This window comes from Nicotiana tomentosiformis, chromosome 7 (assembly GCF_000390325.3).
Source record: "Nicotiana tomentosiformis chromosome 7, ASM39032v3, whole genome shotgun sequence".
Classification (NCBI taxonomy): Eukaryota; Viridiplantae; Streptophyta; class Magnoliopsida; order Solanales; family Solanaceae; genus Nicotiana; species Nicotiana tomentosiformis.
In genome coordinates, this window is record NC_090818.1 from 30,193,292 (window position 1) to 30,202,978 (window position 9,687).

Sequence of the window (9,687 nt, forward strand, 5' to 3'; positions counted from 1 at the left end):
CTTTAATGTCCGATTTTTTCTTTCCGCAATTCCATTGGATTGAGGTGTGTAAGGTGCAGTAGTTTGATGGATAATTCCATATTCCAAATATATTTCTGCAAATGGAAATTCATATTCTCAACCCCTATCACTTCTAATCATTTTGATCTTTTTATTCAATTGATTGTCCACTTCATTCTTGTATTGCTTAAATGCTTCAATTGCTTCATCCTTACTATTAAGCAAATAAACATAACAATATCGAGTGCAGTCGTCAATAAAAGTAATAAAATACTTTTTCCCATCTCGAGATGGTGTCGACTTCATATCACAAATGTCAGTATGAATTAAGTCTAAAGGATTTGAATTCCTTTCAATAGACTTATAAGGATGTTTTACAAACTTAGAGTCAATACATATTTGACATTTTGATTTATTACACTCGAATTTAGGCAATACTTCTAAATTAATTAACTTCCGCAAGGTTGTGTAATTGACATGTCCTAAACGAATATGCCATAAATCATTTGACTCCAGTAAATAAGAAGAAGCTGAAATTTTATTCATACTGTCCACAACCATTACATTTAGTTTGAAGAGGCCCTCTGTGAGGTAGCCCTTTCCAACATACATTTCATTCTTGCTTACAACAACTTTATCAGAAACAAATACACATTTGAATCCATTCTTAACTAGCAAAGAAGTAGAAACTAAATTCTGCCTAATAGTAGGAACATGAAGAATGTTGTTGAGCGTTAACACCTTGCCGGAAGTAGTCTTCAGGAATATCTTCCCATAACCTTCAATCTTGGTTGTTGCAGTATTTCCCATGGAAAGCTCTTCTTCGGGACCAGCAGTAGAGTAAGTCGCAAATGCTTCCTTGACAGCACAAATATGTCGAGTGGCTCCAGAGTCAATCCACCACTCCTTCGGATTTCCAACTAGGTTGCACTCCGAAAGCATTGCACACAGATCATCAATGTCATCATTCTTCTCCACTATGTTGGCCTGTCCTTTCTTCTTATACTTTTTCGGGAGACGACAATCAGGGGCTTTGTGACCGGGTTTTCCACAATTGTAGCAGCTGCCATTGAATTTCTTTTTGTTCTGCTCCTTAGTCTGTCCAGAAGACCTCTTTCTCTTCTTACTTTTTGGAGCACTCTCCTCAACGATATTAGCTCCCATGATCGTTGAATTTCCATGAGACTTCTTCTCGGCTATTTTGTTGTCTTCCTCAATCTTGAGATGAATCACAAGATCTTCCAACTTTATTTCTTTGCGCTTGTGCTTAAGATAGTTCTTGAAATCTCTCCACGAAGGAGGCAATTTTTCAATCATTGTAGCCACTTGAAATGGTTCATTCACGACCATACCTTCAGCAATAAGGTCATGAAAAATAAGTTGAAGCTCCTGACCTTGGGTTCCAACAGTTTTGTTGTCTATCATTTAATAGTCTAGAAACTTGGAAACCACGAACTTCTTCAAGCATGCATCTTCAGTCTTGTTCTTCTTCTCAAGTGCGTCCCATAATTCTTTCGAAATATTCATCGCCGAAGCCGAAGTCGAGCCGAGCGAGCGACGACGACGACGGCGCGAGGCTTGCCTTCTTATTAACTCTTTAAGAGCTAGAAGAAGAGCAATTATATATATACCCATCAAAAGCCTTTTCTTCCTCCAATATGGGACAATGTCCCTTTGCCAAGGAGAAAAACTCAAATATTTTATTTTTTCTCCATTTCTCATTCACTCTCTTTAAGCTACACAAGCTTAAAATCCCAACAACCCCCACATGAATGGGAAATGTTTTACATCAAGAATTAATTGCATCTCGATAAGTAGGTTTCCCTTTGAACTTTCCGTAGTGAACTTATATCGGATATACTCAGTCAATCGGTAGATTTGATATCTTTGAACCGTCGAGCTTTGTTGTATACCTAGACAACATAAGTCACACAATCAATCCTTAACCATCTATTGTTCTTACGGTTGTGTTCGTTTCAACCATGAACACCGCCTGGTTTCATGAGTGTTTAGAAAATGGGCCTTTACTTTCATTCTCCTTGAAGCAGCTTACACTTCACACTCACATAGGTGATTTCTAAACATGTAATCCTATAGACACACTATCTGGTCATATCCTGTCAGACTTAGCAAATCATTAAAAAACCTTTAAGCTTTGTTGACTTATCAAAAAGCCTTAATGCTTTACCTCGATTTCTGAACATTGTCTTCATCACGAGAATGGGTTGATTTATTTGATAATGTTGAACCGTCATTTATAACTTTGTTTGATCTCTTTGAACCTAGCTCGTGGGATCTCCAGTCTGCTAGGTAGAGTTACCGCCAGGATGACTTGTCCTAGACCTTAACCCCATTCCCTTTGATGATCTATCAACTGCCTCTCTAGATAGGTCTTTTGTAAATGGACCCGACACGTTATCTCTTGACTTTACGTAGTCAATTGTGATAACACCACTAGAGAGTAGTTGTCTAACAGTATTGTGTCTCCGTCGTATATGACGAGATTTTCCGTTATACATAACGCTCCCTGCCCTGCCTATTGCCGCTTGACTATCATAATGTATACAAATAGGTGCCAAAGGTTTGGGCCAAAATGGAATATCTTCCAAGAAATTTCGGAGCCATTCAGCTTCTTCACCGGCCTTATCTAAAGCTATGAATTCAGATTCCATTGTAGAACGGGCGATGCATATTTGTTTGGATGATTTCCAAGACACTGCTCCACCCCCAATTGTGAAAACATATCCACTCGTGGATTTAACTTCAGATGATCCAGTGATCCAATTTGTATCACTATATCCCTCGATCACGGAGTGATATTTGTTATAATGCAAAGCGTAATTTTGGGCATGTTTGAGATACCCCAAAACTCGTTTCATTGCCATCCAATGTATGTGATTGGGATTACTTGTAAACTGACCCAGAATAGTAAAATTCAGAAGGAGTAGAAAACCACACATGTTTTAATCTCCACAAACAAAATACCGAATAAAAAAAATTTCCTTAAGATTGTTATAGTTCTGTATTGCTGTAATAAACAATTAAACTTTCTGAAATATATAAACAAAACAGAAAGTTAGTAACACTTGTTTAACTAAATAAATTCTGGAAAAACAGTATAGGAATAAATCGAGCCCACTGAATACACAGTGTGTCCTTAAGGAAATTATTCCCCTCAAGTACCAGAGGTGCTGGAACATATCCTCCTAGGATAGAACGATTTAACTCACCGAAGTGTTAGTACCAAAACGCCGGTGAACAGCGACCCACTCGAAGGTTTTAAAACACACTGAAATTTTTGTGTAGAAGAAGAAGAAGAAGCTCAGAAAATTTCGTAAGGAAAGATTCTGGGATTCAAACTCTATTTATAGAATTGCTGGCATTGTTTCTGAAAAGGTTTGCAACCTTTCAGAAACAGCCATGGCTGTTGGAACAGGGTTGATTGAAATATTGCGGGAAAATGGATTTAAAATAATCCGGGAAAGAAAACGGGTCTGACCGGACCGGGTCGCGGGTCATGGATTATTCCAGATTAAATTTTTTGTTAATAATTTAATTAATTAATTAAATAATTGAAAGGAATTTTGTCCAAAAAGATTAATCAATAAAGCCGAAGCCGAGCGACGACGACGACGACGACGACGACGCGAGGCTTGCCTTCTTCTTAACTCTTTAAGAGCTAGAAGAAGAGCAATTATATATATACACCCATCAAAAGCCTTTTCTTCCTCCAATATGGGACAATGTACCTTTGCCAAGGAGGGAAACTCAAATATTTCATTTTTCCTCCATTTCTCATTCACCCTCTTTAAGCTACACAAGCTTAAAATCCCAACAGCAGCTTCATCACAGAAGCGACTTCACAGAAGTGAGCCAGCTCCCCGCATAAGCGAAATTGGGCAGGGCTGGAAAGGCATCGCAGAAGCGATTTGCGGAGATGCGGCATTCTGTCCGCAGGTGCGAGCTTGGGCTAGGCAGTGTGGATCGCAGAAGCGCGACTCTTGCTCGCAGAAGCGAGCCACAGATGGGACCAATTGTTCCGCAGAAGCGGAACTGGACAGAATATTTAGGACCAAAAATTCACCAAATATCCCAAAAATAAAACGCAGAGTATAACAACACCCACAGCATCACTCTTTGCAGTACTGATCAGTAGTAGTTCACAACAATTTGTTTGATTCAGAGATAAGAAAGACTGGTTTTTGAAGAAAACCCAAATGAAGAAACCAACAAAACTCTTGAAGAATGTCAACAGAGTGGACACCCAAAAGAGAAAACTAAGTAAGAATTCGATAAAAGAGATGTTTCTTTAGGAAAATAGAGTCATACTGAAGGCTTTATATAGGGCCAACGGAAGGACACTAACTGCTAAAAGACACCCTATCCAATAGACTCAATTCATCCAAAGCAGGCTGGAATCTATATATATATATATATATATATATATATATATATATATATATATATATATAAAATTGAAGGGCATAGGAGAAGTGATGTGGCACTCTCTTATGCCAGAATTTCAATTTATCTATTTTCTTATTTTTAAACCTTTTTCTATTATTTTGCTTTCTTTCCTCTTATTTGTAAAACTTTTGCTGTTTCAATTAAAAACTCAAAAGTCACGCCCCTTCCATTAGAACTCTTTTAATTACACTGCCTCTGTTCGATTAAGAAGTCAAAAGCCGTGCCTCTTCATTAATAACTACACCTCCGTATGTTACTCTTCTTTCCCATATGCCATAAATCAGTTTATCCTCTTTTCATAGGGTCATGCCGGGAAAAAAATATAATAGAAACTGCAATTACATATGATACCTCTCTACTTCACTTTCGCTATCAAATAAAACTTGTTTATTGATATACTAGGGCCAAAGAGTGTTGACATGGCACTTCTTATAGACTAGGAAATGTATTTATCTTTCTCAAGTTTTTGGGATTTTCTCTATTTTAATACAAGATTCTATATCTATTAAACTTAAAAAACGAGATTCTAATTGCAGTTCCATAATAAATATAGAAAGAGAAAGGCGTTTTTTTTCAAAACGAACAAATGCTACGATTGTAACGGTGCAAGCATTACACAGTATAATGATGCAACGGTTGTAACGTTTCAGTGTTTTTGAAACGGTGTATTTAAGAAATATTTAAAGTAGCCCATATGAAAATGTATCCAAAAAGACAAGAAATACCATATATTTATGCATAAGAAATTCATCCTCCATCCAGTAAGCCGGTATACACTAGGATCAACCAAAACCCCAACATCCCTTAGGCTTCCAATCGTTCTTCTTTTGGACACCATTAGGAGATGCTTCGAAATTGGCAATCATATTTTCTATTATGTTCTATGATGGCCAGACTTCTTTGAAATATCAGGCCTCCAATGCTTTCTACAATAAAGTGCTTCTAAGCTTGGTATTGTAAATTTATCGGTTTTTTCTTGTGTTGGCTTGATGAAATAATACTATGTTTGATTGTATAAAGTATGTAAAATGTTAGTGGAGTAGTTCTTTTGCAATTTATGATAGCTTTGAATGGTAATTAATTTGATATCTAATGATATGTGGTTTAATCAGTTTACAAAACTGTAAGCTTGCTATTTCGCTGTCTTCATCACTGAGATGTAATAACGTATGACATATTTTCTTTGTTTCTATAGATTTTTACTGTGATGATTATGTCCAGTTATGTAAAAATTCACATTTGAATATAGCAGGCTTCTTTCCTTCTTTTTTTCACCAACTTATGTTAAAATGTCCAAAAATCCTCTATTAAATGTTTAGAGTCTCATCCGATTCCTTATAATGTATGTTTATTTGTATGTAATGTCTCTCTGCTTGAAATTTCAGCCTGTAGGAAAGTTAAATTCGAGGGCGTTTAGTGCTATATGAAAAACAAGACTGGAGAGCCGTACTTTCAAGGAGAAATTGCAAAGTGTCAGATTCAAAAAGTGAAGCAGAAGTAGGAATATTTCTTCGGGTTCTAAGGAGGTTGATAGTAATGATATATCGAATTACACGTGGGTTTGAGAGGGTACTTGTGACGAATTTATTTTCTCAGAGAGAAAATTTAGACTTAGAAATCTGCCGACTTGAAATACTCAATAAGACAATAATAAATACTCCTATGAAAATTTGATACTCCAGCGGTTTCCGCTAGAAGAAAGCATGATAAAAGCTTATAACTACAGAAATTGCTATTAACAGTAAAACTCATTTCCTATTGCGAAAGGACACCATTTCCAAATAAAGGATATAAAGGTTAGCAAAAAATAAATAGACAACTACAAAGAAAAGAATAAATATAAAGAGAAGATATGAATAAGGAAAGAGAAAGAAAAACCAAAAGAATAGATTTGTGAATTTTCAGTTTGACTTAATTCTGTCATTGAAGACGTTATTAACATTGTTTTCTTCTTTAATTTTGTCGTAATTTGATTAATTACTTTTTCCCCCTATTTTAAAATTTCAACGAATGGAGAAAATTATATATTCAAGACATTTCTGTATACACATATATAGAAAATAAAGAACCATTTTTCTAAACAAATATACATGTAACCAAATTGTTTACTAAGCAAAGAAAATATATCAATTGTAAGTTTATGATATAGTTTAATAATTTCGTATGTATGTCTCGCCTATATTTTTTTTGTTTTCTAACTTTTATGTATTCAGATATTTTTTCCTGTTAACAAGAAATTCAATATATGTATGAACTACTTTTTTTTTTTTCTTTAAGACCGAGCGAAGCGCGGCAAATTCACTAGTATCAATATAAACCAAATTCCAATAACCATTAAAACTACTCAAATCTCGGATAACTAAGATGTGTGACTTGCATTTGAAAAAACATAATATATTTCACCAAAAGCATAATAAACAAAAACCTACTATACAAATTGGTTATCGTTTGAAGCCAATGAGTCAACACAGAAAAGAAATATACACTATTTGAATCCAAAACCTAGTGTCATTTTGATTCTAATGACTAGTGTCAACAAATATCCATAATACAAAGTAGTAGTAGTAGTTAGCCTATTAACATTTCTCTAACTCTTGATCGTAATGAAGTCTTCCATATTGCTAAATCTCTAAACATCATAGCGTATGCCCTGAAATGATAAAATAAAACAAATGTCATACATAGTTCATGAATGTTAAACCAAACGAAGATAACGATCATAAATAACAGGCAACAGTACGAGGTTTTAGTTTTATAGCAAGTAAATGAATACCATAGAGAATTCTTCCTTAGGTTGAAGTCACATGCTCTCTGAATAACCCAACTCCATACTTAGCAAATGGATTAATATCAAGATAACGACATTTCTAAGATCTAGCAGCAAAGTGTCATTAACTGAATAAGCTATTTAGCACAGGACCATGATGTAGCACATAGTTTACGAGATTAATTCAAAGTTTATCTCTTAAATTTTCATTTCTAGTCAAAAGTCAGTGTTTAACATAATGAAGTAGCATACGATTTACCTGATTAACACAGAGGCCTACATCTCGCCTGTATAAGTCAGCATATTTGTTCATGGACACACCACTATCATATTAACAAACATAAAGTAAAAGAAAATGAAGAACCAAATAGCATCTTAAATAACTCAATGTGATGCATATAGGAAAATCTAGCAACAGCCTTAAGATAATTGGGTAAACAAATGGCAAGGAAATTTTAAGTTCAAAAACATCAGAATATCTAGATGCATAAGGTAAGCAGAAAACAAATTTGACCATCTCACAATTTCTAGCCATGGAAACCAGTAAATTTAAAGATTGCAGGAGCAACATGAGATGATTGACTTGGATATAACAATTCCATGTAGGCATACCATATCAAAAATAGTAGTTCACACTTATAAAAAGAGGGGTCACCGGCACTCGAAAAGTTTCGTAAGAATTTGGTGTATATGTCTTTAGAAAATAATACTAATATATTAGTCGTGGCACCCTATGTACATATCAAATTTTGGTTGAATGCAAAAGTGTCCCCGCAACGCGGCTAGAAGCAAATTTCTAAAACTAAGAGATATTAGGTCACAGTCACAAATTCCTAATCAAGTGGCTTAATCAATCTACCGCATGGACAATGAAGTTCCAAAATATAGTAAACACATGAGAAGACAGAAACTTGTAAGAATAGGAATTGTAAGAAAAGACAGAAACTTATAAGAAACTATCTGAGCTTCATTGATCCAGTAAGTATCCTATCTTCTATTCTATTTTCTCTAATTTTCACCTCCAAAATTTCCCAAACTGTTGTTCTATTTTGTTTGTGCTACAGATATTACAATCCCATATTTATTACAGTACATCTATTCTTATAAAACACTGCAATGATGATTTGCAGATATAAATTTTCATTACATACTTCCATTTTACCGTTCTTCTCTGTTCGGGATAATATCTTCATGTACAAATAAAAAACATAGATGATGAATAACAAACGGCTTAATAGCCTCATTTATCTCAAAGGTGTTTCTATTTGAAATTTAACATGTGAAATAACTGTAATCAAACTCATAAATAAAGGAATTAAAACTACTCAACCTATGAATGTCTGAAACTAATATATCATCTTTCAAAAACTTAAGGAACTACTCTGAAACACCAAACTCAATAGTATTATTGTTCTAGTGACAATCTCTGTTGTGACATTGTATCAAATGCCAAATAGGCTTCTTAAGGTAATGTAATATAAACAAATAAAATCAAACCAAGTCACAAGCAATATAGTGTAAACAAGTGAATCAGATATGAACTCTATCGCCTATGGTTATTTCTGAACATACTTTTAAACAAAATAAATGAAGTAAGCACTGCTTAATTATGCAATAGTGTTACCTTTTGATAAAGCACCATATAAAGTAAGTTTTCTATTCAGACATGTTTGCATCTGCTGCTAAGTTAGTAACAACATTATCAGATGGTCTGTAGCCAGTTGTATATACTCATCTCCATGGTCAAAAAACTGTTCAAGTTCTTGCTCTTGGTAAGGCTCATTCTCATATACTTCATCTTCCACTACTTCTTCTCCCATTTCATACAAATCTCTTGGCTTTAGATGCACAGCAACACTCCACCTTTTATTGACTACATCATCCACATAATATACCATTTGCGCTTGAGATGCTTCGATATAAGGCTCATGTTCTTCACGTTCGCCAGTATGAATCACTCTATCAAAATTAACACAATTAAAACTCCTGTTGGAAAGAAGAAACCAGAAACAATATCCTAATTCTAACAATCTGTGGACATTTACTTAGAGATATAGAAAAAGGGTGAAGAAGAAGAAGAAGAAGAAGAATGGAAAAGAATGTCGTGCATATTAGTGTTTAGAATATAGGGGACATAATTAATGGGTTAGGGGACATAAATTAATGAAGTTAGTAAGATAATTATAATATAAGGAGACATAGGTTAGTGGGTTAGTGTGGGAGGAATAAATATATATGTAAGTGTATAATATATACATGTGCAAAGCTCAATGTAAACAACACACGGAAGATTGGTCTTTTGAATCAGATTTTTTTCTTCAATTTCGTACATGGTATCAGAGCAATAAGCTCGATCCAACAGTTCAACCATCAAGTCAATTTACATCAGATTCACCATCATAATCAGTAACCTAAAATGTCTGAAATAACCATTACGTATACTGGTGATACGA

The 9,687-nt window shown here is 34.6% G+C and overlaps 1 long non-coding RNA gene across 1 annotated transcript; it reads right to left on the reverse strand.

Annotated features, from left to right (window-relative positions):
- Positions 1-6,878: 6,878 nt before the first annotated feature.
- On the reverse strand, positions 6,879-9,085 carry LOC138895128 (uncharacterized). The gene is made up of 2 exons (XR_011409330.1): positions 8,859-9,085; positions 6,879-7,117 (listed from the first exon to the last, which is right to left on the reverse strand). It is a non-coding gene; the product is annotated as an uncharacterized lncRNA (long non-coding RNA).
- Between the last annotated feature and the right edge of the window lie 602 nt (positions 9,086-9,687).